The sequence below is a fragment of the Brienomyrus brachyistius genome, chromosome 16 (assembly GCF_023856365.1).
Source record: "Brienomyrus brachyistius isolate T26 chromosome 16, BBRACH_0.4, whole genome shotgun sequence".
NCBI classification, from domain to species: domain Eukaryota; kingdom Metazoa; phylum Chordata; class Actinopteri; order Osteoglossiformes; family Mormyridae; genus Brienomyrus; species Brienomyrus brachyistius.
In genome coordinates this window covers 28,369,944-28,386,690 of record NC_064548.1, presented here as the reverse complement: position 1 = coordinate 28,386,690, position 16,747 = coordinate 28,369,944, and the positions used below count along the sequence as shown (strand labels likewise).

Genomic DNA, 16,747 nt, shown 5'->3' with positions numbered 1-16,747 from the left:
ATTTTCCATGTAGACAGGCCAGTGTCTCCTCACTCAAATATCTGCCTCAAAACTTGTTCATGAGTTATGCAGCCAAAATGTATATGGTATGTCATGTATTGATGCTATTTTACTGCCACCACAAACCAAGCTGTACTCAAGCCATACTGCAAACTAGTGGTTCTCCGTGCTGAAATGGCTCTACTAGAAAGTGTGGCCAAACCACCATGCAGATAATGGTGTTCAGTGCATGGATTACCTGAACAAAAAAAGAATATATTCTATAAATTATTCATTATTAGTAGTATCGCACATCCTACTTAGAAAAATACTGTAGAACAGCTGAACAGAATACATTTGTAATGCAACTCAAACAAATGCTATTTCTGCAAGCATTGCACATGACAGCAATTGTTACAGAAATTCTAGCAGAAATTAGCACACAGTTTTAATAAATAAATAATGATAATTGCACATAGCAAATCACGATGTACACCGAGCAAACAGTAAATAAGTGCCTCTTCAGTTTTCCATCGCTGTCACTCTCCGAAATGAAGTGCGCTGGAACCACGCTGTAACTAGTCTCTCTTCGCAGTATGGGTATGGGTCGCTTCCTGTCCATCCATCCATTTTCCAAACCGCTTATCCTACTGGGTCGTGGGGGTCCGGAGCCTATCCTGGAAGCAATGGGCACGAGGCAGGGAACAACCCAGGATGGGGGGCCAGCCCATCGCAGGGCACATTCACACACCATTCACTCTCACATGCACACCTACGGGCAATTTAGTAACTCCAATTAGCCTCAGCATGTTTTTGGACTGTGGGGGGAAACCGGAGTACCCGGAGGAAAGCCCACGATGACATGGGGAGAACATGCAAACTCCACACACATGTGACCCAGGCGGAGACTCGAACCCGGGTCCCAGAGGTGTGAGTTAACAGTGCTAACCACTGCACCACCATGCCGCCCCTAACAACAAAACAAATGCGTAATAAAAATTCTTATCTAATTAGATGGATTTGACTGTGCTCAAAGACTGCACTGCTTAATGTCGCAGAAGTTATACAGACTCCAAGTATGTCATCCCTTACGTCTATGCACAAAAATCTTCTAACGTTTTTGTCAAGGTCTATGTCAATCTGTTCCTGTTTGATCAGCAGAGGTCACTGCTGGCCATCCTGTTTCCTTCCTTTTGTCTCCCAAAGACTCGCACCTGTCCCTCGTCTGAGCCTCGTTACCCCTGTATATAGCTACCTGCTTGTGCCATGTCCCCTGCCTCAGTCTTTGTGTAAGTTAATGTAGGTGCTGCTCTGCTTCCCTACTGGTGTTAGTGCTCCCTCTGCCCAGTAGCCTTGGCCCTTATCCCTGTACTAGGTTTGCCCAAGAGCCCCCTAATTGTTCCTCTCAGCACCTGTTTTTGACTCTATGTGGTCCTTTGTTTCTATTTGTGTATTGTTAGCCTCATAATAAAAACCAAAGACTGCATCTGCAGCGTCGTTCCTTCCCGCCACACAAGGATTTGTTTCAACCAACCAGTTGAGTATATCGAGTCACAGTCACAGAGTCCTCAACTGGTTGGTTGAAACAAAACATTGGTCTGGATTTGTACTTTCTGGCCTTGAACTTTCCATGACTCTCTGTAATAGGTTATTTTTGTCAGCAACTTCCTCAACACTGCTTGTGATCTAGCAGTGAGTATAATCTAATCAGGGTGGGCTGATTTCCACCTTGCCTTTCATCAGTGTTAGTTGTACATGTTTTGCATTAGGTGAATTGGGAAATACATTTAGTCATTTAATTGCTTTTGTATTTTCCATGTAGTGGCATTCAGTAGACAAGCCAATGTCTCCTCACTCAAAAGTCTGCCTCCCAACTGTGTGAAGTGTCTTCCTGCATAATGCAGCTGGTGCAAAACTTTATTATTATTATTATTATTATTATTATTATTCTTGTTTATGAAATAAACAAGCAAGACTTCTGCTGCATAAAAGATGTTTTTATGTTTTATAAGAGAGATGTATAAATGCTACATGCAGAATGAGATACTGTTGGAGAGGAAATGACCACATGGACATGAACCAAGGCAGCCATTTGGAGAAAATGGTATTTCTACTGGCTTTTTTAAACATATCTTTATTGCACACACTTATTGTATAGGTGACATAATCTAAAAATAACAGTGAAATATGCTAGGTATTCATGTTAAGCAAAGATCTGATTTGTATCATCAGTAGACCCCCCCCCACTCTTCAATACAGCTTTGACTGGTGCACAAGTTTACATCAAAGACCACTGTGACCTTCTGAACTTACAAAGTCCCCAGTAGACAGCAATCTTTAATCACAGTTGACCTCTCCTTTGTGAAATAAACAGCATACTGTTTTAGCGTCATTTTCATTAGATTTTTTTTACTTTTTTCCTGTGCCTGTGGATTTGTATGATTGATTGGGTGGTCATGGGTGGCCTTGAATTCCATCTGTAGGCTGTGCTTATTTTCAGGGGGGTGACAAAAGTAAATCGGGGGAAGCTGAAATAAACACTGTCACTGACTAGGTGCCCAGAACTAAGAACAACATTGGCATCCTCTTAAATTACACAATAATTTTGGCTATGGTTTGTTTGTATTCATGCAGATTTGGGAACTACTAAAATTATAATTCTGTCACAGATCATCTGGGAAATCTGTGTTCTGCCATTCAGAACCACTCAGAGCCAATGAAAATGGGAGGGGTGAGGCCTCTGTGGGGCTGATCCAACCAGAACCCCCATTGTGCTGGAGGTCACTGTAGCAGAAGTTATCAAAACCATTACTTAATATGGATATTCATATATTAGATAAGCATGAAATATTTCCCTCATTTCCTATACAAACACTCTAGGTGCTTCAGTTCTGCTTGCAGCTGTGAATGTGAACATGCAGTGGACATAGAATTTGACTTTCACAGTAAAGGATTCAAGATAAAGTTAAAGTTAACGTAAGCTAACGTGTGTCTGTTTGCCCCGAGTGCGATTTTAGTGAATTTCTATGTCACTGTTGATGGTTTCCTAGCAGCCACAGACCTGAAAGTTCACATTTTGGATAATTACGGAGTGCTTGATTAGGAACATCTTACTGTGTGTTCATTTGGCTTCACAACAATGTCTGGTTTTTCTGTCGTGTATCTATAAATTCTGTGATGGTAGAATAGAAAAAAACACACATCTGGGGGGAAAAGACATGAGTTTGTAGTCAGTTGCCAGCTGACAAAACAAGCTGTCTGTCTAATACTGATGAGTTGAAGCTGTCTTTGAAAAAGCACGTGAACTTACTTAAGGGGTGAAAGGTCATCAAAATGGCCAGACTCTAATGTAAGTGATTTTCAAATTTACAAATCTGTGGTCAGTGGCTTCACCCCTGCTTTTATCAGTGAAACTAATCCAAGCAGAACTAGTAAAACAAAGAGTAAACTTTGTCATACAAGTTTTAGAAGTTAATTGAGGTACGACTTCCCAAAACTTTGCAGTGTACTCTTCTGGAAATGTAATAATTTATATTGTATTAAAACATGCTTTACTGTAAATTAGAAAACTGTAAATCACCAAAAGTATGACATGCGAATTAACAACAACCACGCTGCTTTTTTGGTTCCTGTGGGGAAATTCTCTTTACGCTGCCCCAGACTCATCATTGACTTTCTCTTGATCCTTAATCTCACTTTACACGTTGCTTTTAGCAAGTTACTCCCCTGTTTTTTGTTTTCTGTAATGTCAGCATGTCCGGGGGAGGTTGGGCAGCCAACTGACCTGCGACTCCTGGAGGTTTTTTTTCTCCTTACTTTGAGGAGTTTTTGGTTCCTCTCCTCCGCTGTCATCCAATTTCCTTATTTAATTTCTTTCCTTCCACTTTCCCATTTTGTACCACTCTCTCTAATGATGTTGTTCTAATGTATCACAGCACCCATGTGACGCGACTTGGGATGACTGCCGTGAAAGGCACTATATAAAAATTAATTTTATACTTGCTCTCTGTAGGTAACAGCAGGCTGGCTGTGAAGGGCAGCCCTCCACAGCAGCACTCATGGAGCTGGGGATTAAGGGCTTTGCTCAAGGACCCACAGACCTGGTGAGGCCGGGCTCATACTGGCAACCTTCTGATCGTAGACAAAGACACGTAGCCCACTGAGCCACACTGCCCAAAAGTACATAGCCCACTGAGCCACACTGTCCACATGTACATAGCCCACTGAGCCACACTGCCAACATGTACATAGCTCACTGAGCCACACTGTCCACACGTACATAGCCCACTGAGCCACACTGTCCACACGTACATAGCTCACTGAGCCACACTGCCAACATGTACATAGCTCACTGAGCCACACTGTCCACACGTACATAGCCCACTGAGCCACACTGTCCACACGTACATAGCCCACTGAGCCACACTGCCAACATGTACATAGCTCACTGAGCCACACTGCCCACACGTACATAGCCCACTGAGCCACACTGCCAACATGTACATAGCTCACTGAGCCACACTGCCCACACGTACATAGCCCACTGAGCCACACTGTCCACACGTACATAGCCCACTGAGCCACACTGTCCACACGTACATAGCTCACTGAGCCACACTGCCCACACGTACATAGCTCACTGAGCCACACTGCCCACACATACATAGTCCACTGAGCCACACTGCCCACATGTACATAGCTTACTGCGCCACACTGCCCACACGTACATAGCCCACTGAGCCACACTGACCACACGTACATAGTCCGCTGAGCCACACTGCCCACACGTACATAGTCCACTGAGCCACACTGACCACACGTACATAGCCCAATGAGCCACACTGTCCACACGTACATAGCTCACTGAGCCACACTGCCTACACGTACATAGCTCACTGAGCCACACTGCCCACACGTACATAGTCCACTGAGCCATACTGCCCACACGTACATAGCCCAATGAGCCACACTGCCTACACGTACATAGCCCACTGAGCCACACTGACCACACGTACATAGCCCACTGAGCCACACTGACCACACGTACATAGCCCACTGAGCCACACTGCCCACACGTACATAGCCAACTCGTACAGGATGGATTAAGAGCTAGAAGACTCTGCTGATTCTTCTGAAACTTTGTCTATCCATCACCCCTTAACTCTGCATGTGGTGTCTGGGATCGCAACCCCCAAAGAAGATCATGATGATGATGAAGGAAGAGTCTGCATGTTTGCGGAAGGCTCATTTTATTTTGGTGCAGAATCACTGTTGAGTGTATTTCTGGAAACAGTGACTTGATTTCTCTGACCTCCTCACGAATATTTTAAAATCCAATATTCAGTGGAACCCAGATGTATTTATAAGCAGGAACTGAGAAGTAATTGCCCTGAAAAGAAAGTGGACCTTCCATCTATCTCTGAACCCTTATCCTGTCCAGGATCACGGGGGGAGAGGGTAGTGGGGGGGTACACACTGGACATTGTGTGAATCTGTCACAGGACGGACTGGGAGGGATTTAGAGATACCAGTTAACCAAACAGCATCTTTTTGGAATCTGGAATGTCTGCACAACTCAGGGAGAGGATTCACCTCCTACCCCCCCCCCCCCCCCCCCACTGCATAAAATATACCACCACACTGGGTTATGTTACTTATGTTCATTCTATTCTATTCTATTCTATTCTATTCTATTCTATTCTATTCTATTCTATTCTATTCTATTCTATTCTAAATAGTCCAGTATTATTTATATAGCATAAAGTCAGTAAAGTGTCTGAAAAAATCTGAGGCAAACCTTCTTTTATATATTGAATAATTATATATAATATATAACTACTTTTCCTGACATATACTGGTATTTTAAAGAATCTAAGTCTTATTTTTGTCCTGGGTCATTTAATCTTGAAATCCCAGAGGTAGCGTAAGGAACGGCTGGCGCTCCGGCTACCTGGACCGCCCACCTTGCGGCGCAGGGACCGCCCCCGGCTTCTGATTGGCCGGCCTGGTTTCGCGCAGCCCTCGGCGCCTGGTTACAGATCCCATTCGGAAAAGCGGAGCTGGGACTGGTACCAGCTCCTCGCTGCTGGCTCCCACTGGAGGCTGGATAGACAGGGTTACCGGGATCGCCAAACTCCGTCACCAGAAGCAACAGTGTACTCAGGACCCGGACGATTAACTATCTATTCAGCATTAACAAATGAAGTGGCAGCTTAATGAAAGTCATACTTTCTCTAGCTGAATTATTTTATTTTCCGCTCTGCTTACGGATAATGGGATTTTAACCATGCGGCAGGTAAGGAAAGAAGTACTGTCTATTTTTACATAAAGTGGGATGTACGGTGTTCACCTACATGTTCTTTCAGATTATTTTTATGTAACTTTATTAGACTGGCTGAAGTGTATATTTCTACATGCAGTCCGAATCGCAGAGGAAGTAATTCACGATTTTTATTATTTTTGGCACAACTTAAATTTTTTCTTGTCGCCCTTTTTCATTTAAAGACCGGAGTCCTGCCTTTCAATTAGCCCTCCTTCATCTGACAGATCGTATGTCTGGCCTTTGTAGACAATGCGGCGCTTCAATGTAGAAATGGGGCCCCTATTTTTAGATCGATTGGTCTTTGAGAGTTTATACGAATTATTTGATGGCGACAGGAAGGGAAACCTGGCTCAACAAATAAACTCATTTTTGATTTTCGGACTAATCTCCAGTCTACAGGGTCGAAATGAGCTCGAGTCCCTTATTTGTTCAGGATGATCAGTTGGTAAGCAAATGATACGAATTGAGTGGGATGTCTGCTACTGGAAGACTTTTATTTTTATACAAATAAAAGTGGTGTATCAAATAGTAAAAATAGCACGGCGGAGAGGAGTCGTAGCCTCGGGGATGGTGAATATCTGTTTGCTGTTTCCAGGTGGGAATTCTGCAGAAACTTTGCTAGTAATGCGTACTTTACTTAATTAAGATACGCGTATTGTCGCCATGAAATACCTAAAGAAACACTGGAGGAAGACATGATTTTCTGAGATATTATAATAAAAAGAAAAAGTTTTCATCGCAGGGTAAGAAAAATACACCTTTGCCAAATAAATTCACTATTTACTGTGGTTATAAATAATGAAAGAGTGTGTTTTTCAGAAATACGTGTAATGAATATTTACATGTATATGGGCCTATTTATTTCAGCGGTTATTCAAGTTAAACGAGTTTGAGTGGTTTTCCCATTTAAACTGGGAATATCCTTACAAAATACCGGGGGACGGTATTGGAGCCGCGTTCGCGTACAGTCCGCCCCTAGAGGTTGCTCTTGAAATGCTTTTTAAATGTCCGGCATGTGGTCATTCTTCCTTCCAGCCGCACACATTCCCACAGTTCAAATTAAATATAACAGTAAGCGTGGTTTATTATTTCAGGCATAGATTTCGGCTTCCTAAAGAAATCCTCGTGCCCGCAGATCCTTAGTATCTGTGCTCAAGGCTTTTGAGCGCTTTTGTAACAGTGGGGGCTGACGGGCGACTGTTTGCAAACATATTACTGCTGTTTGTGTCAGATGGAGAAGGAAATGCTTCTTTCTTTCTTTCTTTCTTTCTTTCTTTCTTTCTTTCTTTCTTTTGAGTGTTGCCACCTGCTCAGCTGAGCCACGAACGCGGCAAAGATCTGATTACTGACTGGGGGACAAGCAACTTTAAAAAAGTCTTTGTTTCAATGCCTGTTTCCTTTTGAAATCAAAAACACAGATGAAGACAACAAAATTCAGGCAGTTATTGGTGGGAGATGAATCAGCTTATGTGAATGCAAGTGAGCATATCGTGTTACATTCAGTTTTTTTTTCTTTTGTCGCATATAAAACAGAATTACTTTTAGACTTCTGTCCTTTTCAATGACTATTTTTAGTTCTGAATCCTTTTAGTAACAAAAACAAAAAGTGAATTGCAGCAGATGAGGGTCTTGCGTTTTGCACAGCGGATGAAGGGATGACGTTGTAACTGCGTTTGCTCTCTCGCTTCCCTTTCCTCCAAGTCTGCCCTTCGTCTTACAAGTAGCTGATGGTTGCAGTTGCGTGCCTTTGAGATCCAGTAACCCATTCCAGTGTTCATGGACAAAACAGATGCCATTAAACACTAAGCACATCACAAACTCTGTACTTAAAAAACACAAGATTTCTCAAACTGATTTTCCAGTCTCTCCCTGAAGACTTTTGGTGATGGTCATGGTGGAGCCAGTATGGAGCTGGTTTGCATCCTGCATTATTTACCTTTTAAACAGAAGTAACATAAAAATGAGGTATCAGAATATCTGCTCATGCATATTCAGAGTGCGCTGCCTTCACCAGAACCTCTGTGAGTCCAACAAAACGGGAACAGATCTTTCAGTGTAGCAGTCAGGCAGTCTGCTATCCTGTTACACCTGATAAACTATCTCTGGACAGCACTTTATAGCAGGACCATCTGGCTTTCGTGCTGAGCATTCCAAAGCCTCCAGGTAACCCCCCCCCCCCCCCCCCCGCATGTCCTGGAATGCGCTGCTTTCAACTGAGACACTTTACTGACACAATCAGGCCCACAGATTCACAGCCATGCAGCCTCCTTCACCTCGCCTAACCATCTCCAGCTTCCTTGACCTCGCCTACCCATCTCCAGCTTCCTTGACCTAGCCGACCCGTCTCCAGCTTCCTTGACTTCGCCTACCCCTCTGCAGCCTCCTTCACCTCGCCTACCCGTCTGCAGCTTCCTTGACCTCGCCTACCCATCTGCAGCTTCCTTGACCTCGCCGACCCGTCTCCAGCTTCCTTGACTTCACCTGCCCGTCTGCAGCTTCCTTGACCTCACCTACCCGTCTCCAGCTTCCTTGACCTCGCCTACCCGTCTGCAGCCTCCTTCACCTCGCCTACCCGTCTGCAGCTTCCTTGACCTCGCCTACCCGTCTGCAGCTTCCTTGACCTCGCCTACCCGTCTCCAGCTTCCTTGACCTCGCCTACCCGTCTGCAGCTTCCTTGACCTCGCCGACCCTTCTCCAGCTTCCTTGACCTCGCCTACCCGTCTGCAGCCTCCTTCACCTCGCCTACCCTTCTCCAGCTTCCTTGACCTCGCCTACCCGTCTGCAGCCTCCTTCACCTCGCCTACCCTTCTCCAGCTTCCTTGACCTCGCCTACCCTTCTCCAGCTTCCTTGACCTCGCCTACCCGTCTGCAGCTTCCTTGACCTCGCCTACCCGTCTGCAGCTTCCTTGACCTCGCCTACCCGTCTCCAGCTTCCTTGATCTTGCCTACCCGTCTGCAGCCTCCTTCACCTCGCCTACCCATCTCCAGCTTCCTTGACCTCGCCTACCCGTCTGCAGCTTCCTTGACCTCGCCTACCCGTCTCCAGCTTCCTTGATCTTGCCTACCCTTCTCCAGCTTCCTTGACCTCGCCTACCCTTCTCCAGCTTCCTTGACCTCGCCTACCCGTCTGCAGCTTCCTTGACCTCGCCTACCCGTCTCCAGCTTCCTTGACCTCGCCTACCCGTCTCCAGCTTCCTTGATCTTGCCTACCCGTCTGCAGCCTCCTTCACCTCGCCTACCCATCTCCAGCTTCCTTGATCTTGCCTACCCGTCTGCAGCCTCCTTCACCTCGCCTACCCATCTCCAGCTTCCTTGACCTCGCCTACCCGTCTGCAGCTTCCTTGACCTCGCCTACCCGTCTCCAGCTTCCTTGATCTTGCCTACCCGTCTGCAGCCTCCTTCACCTCGCCTACCCGTCTGCAGCTTCCTTGACCTCGCCTACCCGTCTGCAGCTTCCTTGATCTTGCCTACCCGTCTGCAGCCTCCTTCACCTCGCCTACCCGTCTGCAGCTTCCTTGACCTCGCCTACCCGTCTCCAGCTTCCTTGATCTTGCCTACCCGTCTGCAGCCTCCTTCACCTCGCCTACCCTTCTCCAGCTTCCTTGACCTCGCCTACCCGTCTGCAGCCTCCTTCACCTCGCCTACCCTTCTCCAGCTTCCTTGACCTCGCCTACCCTTCTCCAGCTTCCTTGACCTCGCCTACCCGTCTGCAGCTTCCTTGACCTCGCCTACCCGTCTGCAGCTTCCTTGACCTCGCCTACCCGTCTCCAGCTTCCTTGATCTTGCCTACCCGTCTGCAGCCTCCTTCACCTCGCCTACCCATCTCCAGCTTCCTTGACCTCGCCTACCCGTATGCAGCCTCCTTCACCTCGCCTACCCATCTCCAGCTTCCTTGACCTCGCCTACCCGTCTGCAGCTTCCTTGACCTCGCCTACCCGTCTGCAGCCTCCTTCACCTCGCCTACCCATCTCCAGCTTCCTTGACCTCGCCTACCCGTATGCAGCCTCCTTCACCTCGCCTACCCATCTGCAGCCTCCTTCACCTCGCCTACCCGTCTGCAGCTTCCTTGACCTCGCCTACCCATCTGCAGCCTCCTTCACCTCGCGTACCCGTCTGCAGCTTCCTTGACTTCGCCTACCCGTCTGCAGCTTCCTTGACCTCGCCTACCTGTCTGCAGCTTCCTTGACCTCGCCTACCCGTCTCCAGCTTCCTTGACCTCGCCTACCCTTCTCCAGCTTCCTTGACCTCGCCTACCCGTCTCCAGCTTCCTTGACCTCGCCTACCCTTCTGCAGCCTCCTTCACCTCGCCTACCCGTCTGCAGCTTCCTTGACTTCGCCTACCCCTCTGCAGCTTCCTTGACCTCGCCTACCTGTCTGCAGCTTCCTTGACCTCGCCTACCCGTCTGCAGCTTTCTTGAACGCGCCTACCCGTCTCCAGCTTCCTTGACCTCGCCTACCCTTCTGCAGCCTCCTTCACCTCGCCTACCTGTCTGCAGCCTCCTTCACCTCGCCTACCCGTCTGCTCGGTGGCTACAGCCAGAATTGAGCACCATTCATGGCCAGCAATCCACTCAGTTCCCAAATACCAATGACATCCCATGGTTTACAGTTGATGCCCATGCCAGCCTGCTTTTCCACCTCACCTTCCTCCAAGTGGACGTATTCAGTGTCTAAGGGCAACTTAGTTGTTTCTGGGGCCCCAATCAGTTCAGACCCTCCCACCCTCACTAGTGTAGTGAGTTTTTGCAGCCAACAGGGGGCCCCAAAGCTCAGGGGCCCACACAAATGTGTGCTTTTAATGGTAATAAACTGCACAGGGGCTTGTGTTTCACATGAAACATATGTGGTACAGCTATGCTAATTATACAGATCATACTAAAGCTGAGGCCATTTGTCTGAAGCTGGTGATGAGCGCTGCTCTGAGAGGGAGGATAATGAGAAAGTCTCTAAGGAAAGAAGTAGTAAGGCAGGAGAATGTTTCATCAGAAATGCGGGTAAAGAGACTTTTAACCATAATAGCAATGGACAGTAGACTAATGGAAGGAATAAGTGATCAGGGAGCACAATGTGAAGACAAACTCTCAGCGGAATTCAGAAGCGCAATCTGAGAATTTAAACAGCAGACTGAGACATTACTGGATAATGTTTGTATATAATCTAGAGAAACTTGGAAAGAAAACTGGGAGTGAATGTGCGATTGTCAGACTGAGGGAGAGGGAGGAACATAGATTATCTCAGAAAGCATGCCAGGTAAGCAGGGAGTATTGTGCAGTGTAATTGCTATTTAACTGATGTTAGCTGGCTTTGATCTAGATAATAAGAACAATGGAATAGTGTGCAGGTCACAGAGAACAAAGGGGAACAAGGGGAAGTAGAACAGGTCAGACAACTAGCTGGTTCCTCTGAATGCTGGGAATCTTCTTGCTGATGGGGCTCAATTATAGTACGGCTTCCTTGTCTGTAATGTTCAGAGGTCAGGGGTTTGAGGTAACTTGTCTGTGTCATGCTCATGGACATTTGCTCAGATACAGAAGCTGAGATGTCATGGAAGGATGACATGGGGATTGCAAAAGTGTATGGGACCGATTCGTAGGTGATCAGGCACAGAAACACAGGCTGCTGCAGGCCTGTGCAGATAAGCATGGTTTTCAGCTGGGAAACAGGAAATGTTATCCTGAAAGTGATCCTTGCTCTGCGCTCGATAACACAATAAACCCACAGTGCCTCTCTGGCATTTGCCTTTCTAATAAATCCATGACTCAACCAAGCACTTTACCAAGCAATTGAATTTCTTTTTCTTTTGTTGATAGTAAAGTGAGATGTAATGACTTACTTGTGTGTTGATTTATTTCTTTTTTGTTTTTTAAATGTTCGCCCACAGTGGAATTTGCACATTTTCACCTATGTACTGCTTTTCTTATTTGTATTTTGGGGTGTAGTTGAAACAAATTTTTAATAATTAAGGTGAGGATTGGCGTCCATCTACAAGCCTCTAAGGGATCTGTGTGTAGATGAGGAGATTAGCTGCAGATGAGCAGTAAATTGCATTAGGATGGTGTGCTCACTAAAATTGTGCATGTTGGGCGGAATTGACCATGAAAGGATTCTGATTGGTCACAGGTGCAATAAATCAGGATTACTTATAAATGAGTTAGGCACCTGCCCTACGACAGTGGAAAGATCTAGCGTAGCTTTTAATGGAGCAGATATGGATCTCTTTCATCCACGGAGATTCCTATGCAATGTATTGCACCATTGTCAAATGGGGAAATGCTATAGACTTTAAAGATGTGATCCAGGGTAAACATTGGGCAATACTATTAAGGGGGAAATTTTCTCTCTCAAGAAATACTTTATAAATGGGCCAAGAAAAGCAAGTATGTGGTAAAATCAAAATAAAATTAATCGATAGACAGCTATCTATAGCTAATTTACTGACACACAACCACACGCACATAAATATGAGGCATTTTTGTTATTTTGTATAACTGCAGAAGAAATAAACAAGCATGACTTTTGGTGCTAAAAAGATGCTTTTATGTTTTAAAAGAGAGATGAATCAATTCTTTGTGACCTGTCACTGGCTGGATTTCTTCTGTGTATCCAACAATCGCACCAAATCTTTTAGATCAGCCACTGTAATGCAAGGTGAAGGTTATTTAAGCTCACATAAGATGTTCAGTATTTAGTAGCAGGGCCTTTTTTACTGGTCATATTTCTTATCGAAGGTCATGTTTTGTGTGGAATCCCAATGTATTATACAACAGTAGTATGAACTTTTTTACTTATAAAAAGCTTTTTTACCTTTTAATGCTTCACCGCTTCTAGCAAATGACCTGGGAAGTCAAACAGAAAGTGACCCTTGAGGGGTTTCATGTGAAAGAACATATTGTGCAATTTCATAACATACTATATAAAAAATCTGAATCCCCAACACTTTCAGTTTTTTGGAGAAGAAAAAAAAGATGCATTATTCTTTTAAAGATTTATTTTCAAAATAATTGTCCTTATATAAGAAAAATAAAATTTTGATTTCTGCACAATACGCTTTATGTTGACAGTATAGCCAGTCATATATAAACCTGATTTCAATTAATTTCAGTGTTCACCAAAGAGGAAAAGAAAGAAAATATTATTAATTCCATTTCACATGACTTACATTTATGTCGTGTTATGTGGGTCTTTTTTCTAAAGTGGAACAGCTGTGTTGAGGGCAGCCTGGAAGAACAGAACTGAACTGAACGTGTCCTCCTGCATACCCTCAGAGTAAACAGTATTTCTGTGTTCTTATTATACTCGACATGTCGACACTCCTGACCTATTTTAGGAATCGCTCTCTGAATGATGGCAGCTTGGGTTATGTCAAGCCTCTCTGCGGGCAGTTTACTGTCCATTTTGTAAAGGTCCGGTTTCATCATCAGTGCCTCGGCATATTGCTGTTGCTTTGCTGTCACACGCCATGTGTCCTGTGAAACAGAATTCCCCCTTTTCTGAAGGGAACATTTCCCAAGGAAACGGCGACATCTGCTTAAGGAAAGTTTTGTTTTCATTCCAAGTGAAGTAAAAATCTATTTTAAGCTGTAAATGATACTTCTCAATGCCATTGTCAGAAATGATAATAAAGGTTGTTACTTATAAGTGATATGAACTGAAGTGACTGAAGACTAAGGCACAATACTAAAAATGAGGTAAACATTTTCTTTGCATGAGATCATCACCATATTAGGCGAGCTCTTTTGTAGCCCATAATTGGGGTATTAGGCATTGATGTAATATGGAAGGGGCAAGTAGTTTCAAACTTGCAGCCTGAGTATGAGAGCAGAGGTGCTCTGTGTCTTCAGTGGCCTTTTACTTTCTGTCGGCTGTAAATGCACAGCATGTTGCTTCATTTGGGAGCTGATGCTAGGTCACCGGTAAGAGGATGCTGTGAATTTGTCTGTAGGCCTGCAATGACTTTTTAATGTTCTGTTGGTAGGGGACATGCCATCTTTTCCTAAAATGCTCACTTTAAATTGGTCTGCCAGCCCGGACAGATGGCTCCTGTGATTGTTGTGCACAGTCGTGAATAGCTGTATTAATTCCGAGGAAGATTCGTGCCTTAACCTAGTATTTTCAGTTTATGTGTGATATGTAAGTTAAATTCACAGAAGAAAAACAAATGCTGGAACTATGTGTTCCTTGTTTTTCTGAGTATTATTGAAAGGTTTATGATGAAATTATCAGCAGTGCAGGTGATGTCCCAGTAGTCCCAGATCATGTTGCTAAGAAGTGGCCTTGCTCAGTGTGCCCTATAAGAATCGCCCTGGGGCACCTTCATTAGAGTCATATAGGAATCGCCCAGGGGCACCTTCATTAGAGCAATATAGGAATCGCCCTGGGGCACCTTCATTAGAGCTGTATAGGAATCAACTTTGGGGCACCTTCACTGTAACCCTATAGGAATCGCCCTGGGGCACCTTCACTGGAGCCCTATAGGAATCACCCTGGGGCACCTTCATTAGAGCAATATAGGAATCGCCCTGGGGCACCTTCATTAGAGTCGTATAGGAATCATCTTGGGGCACCTTCATTAGAGCAATATAGGAATCGCCCTGGGGCACCTTCATTAGAGCAATATAGGGATCGCCCTGGGGCACCTTCATTAGAGTCATATAGGAATCACCTTGGGGCACCTTCACTGTAACCCTATAGGAATCGCCCTGGGGCACCTTCATTAGAGCAATATAGGGATCGCCCTGGGGCACCTTCATTAGAGTCATATAGGAATCACCTTGGGGCACCTTCATTAGAGTCATATAGGAATCACCTTGGGGCACCTTCACTGTAACCCTATAGGAATCGCCCTGGGGCACCTTCATTAGAGCAATATAGGGATCGCCCTGGGGCACCTTCATTAGAGTCATATAGGAATCACCTTGGGGCACCTTCATTAGAGTCATATAGGAATCGCCCAGGGGCACCTTCATTAGAGCAATATAGGAATCGCCCTGGGGCACCTTCATTAGAGTTGTATAGGAATCACCTTGGGGCACCTTCATTAGAGTCATATAGGAATCGCCCAGGGGCACCTTCATTAGAGTCATATAGGAATCGCCCTGGGGCACCTTCATTAGAGTCATATAGGAATCGCCCAGGGGCACCTTCATTAGAGCAATATAGGAATCACCCTGGGGCACCTTCACTGTAACCCTATAGGAATCGCCCTGGGGCACCTTCATTAGAGTCATATAGGAATCGCCCTGGGGCACCTTCATTAGAGTCATATAGGAATAGCCCAGGGGCACCTTCATTAGAGTCATATAGGAATCACCTTGGGGCACCTTCACTGTAACCCTATAGGAATCACCTTGGGGCACCTTCATTAGAGTCGTATAGGAATCATCTTGGGGCACCTTCACTGTAACCCTATAGGAATCGCCCTGGGGCACCTTCATTAGAGTCATATAGGAATCGCCCTGGGGTACCTTCATTAGAGTTGTATAGGAATCAACTTTGGGGCACCTTCACTGTAACCCTATAGGAATCGCCCTGGGGCACCTTCATTAGAGTCATATAGGAATCGCCCTGGGGCACCTTCATTAGAGTCATATAGGAATCGCCCAGGGGCACCTTCATTAGAGCAATATAGGAATCACCCTGGGGCACCTTCATTAGAGTCATATAGGAATCACCTTGGGGCACCTTCACTGTAACCCTATAGGAATCACCTTGGGGCACCTTCATTAGAGTCGTATAGGAATCATCTTGGGGCACCTTCATTAGAGTCGTATAGGAATCACCTTGGGGCACCTTCATTAGAGTCATATAGGAATCATCTTGGGGCACCTTCATTAGAGTCGTATAGGAATCACCTTGGGGCACCTTCATTAGAATCGTATAGGAATCACCTTGGGGCACCTTCATTAGAGTCATATAGGAATCGCCCTGGGGCACCTTCATTAGAGTCATATAGGAATCGCCCTGGGGCACCTTCATTAGAGTCATATAGGAATCGCCCTGGGGCACCTTCAACAAACAACAACAAGCAAATTTATTTTTGTATAGCGCATTATCACAACATTACATTGTCTCAAAGCGCTTTACAGCATCTGCACCCAAAGCCCCCAGTGAGCAAGCCAAAGGCGACAGTGGCAAAGAAAAACTCCCAAGAAGGAAGAAACCTTGGGAGGGACCAGACTCAAAGGGGGAGCCCATCCTCCAGGGTCCGGCAGGGAGAGTCAAATAAGTCACTCCTTCACTGGAGCTCTATAGGAATCGCCCTGGGGCACCTTCATTTGAGTCGTATAGGAATCACCTTGGGGCACCTTCAATGGAACCCTATAGGAATCGCCCTGGGGCACCTTCATTAGGGCCCTATAGGAATCATCCCAGAACACCTCTCTTTAGAGTCCTATTGCAGTCGGATAAAATAGCCTCAGGACACCTTCAGTTGGTACTATTACTGCC

General features: G+C 45.6%; 1 protein-coding gene and 1 long non-coding RNA gene across 7 annotated transcripts in view; one reads left to right on the top strand and one right to left on the bottom strand.

The window, feature by feature from the left end:
• Positions 1 to 4,040: 4,040 nt before the first annotated feature.
• LOC125710077 (E3 ubiquitin-protein ligase Midline-1-like) overlaps positions 4,041 to 16,747 on the top strand; it is a 43,498-nt gene continuing 30,791 nt past the window's right edge. For 4 of the 6 annotated variants that reach the window (XR_007382911.1, XM_048979282.1, XM_048979283.1 and 1 more), the window contains exon 1: positions 6,037 to 6,274. The gene's annotated coding sequence lies outside the window, so the exon portion shown is untranslated. Of the gene's footprint in view, positions 4,083 to 6,036; positions 6,275 to 13,971; positions 13,990 to 16,747 lie in introns of those variants that run through there. The other 2 variants (XM_048979285.1, XM_048979284.1) reach the window with 2 other exon arrangements.
• LOC125710079 (uncharacterized) lies at positions 9,037 to 10,311 on the bottom strand. Its single transcript, XR_007382912.1, has 3 exons — positions 10,054 to 10,311; positions 9,474 to 9,734; positions 9,037 to 9,328 (listed from the first exon to the last, which is right to left on the bottom strand). It is a non-coding gene; the product is annotated as an uncharacterized LOC125710079 (long non-coding RNA).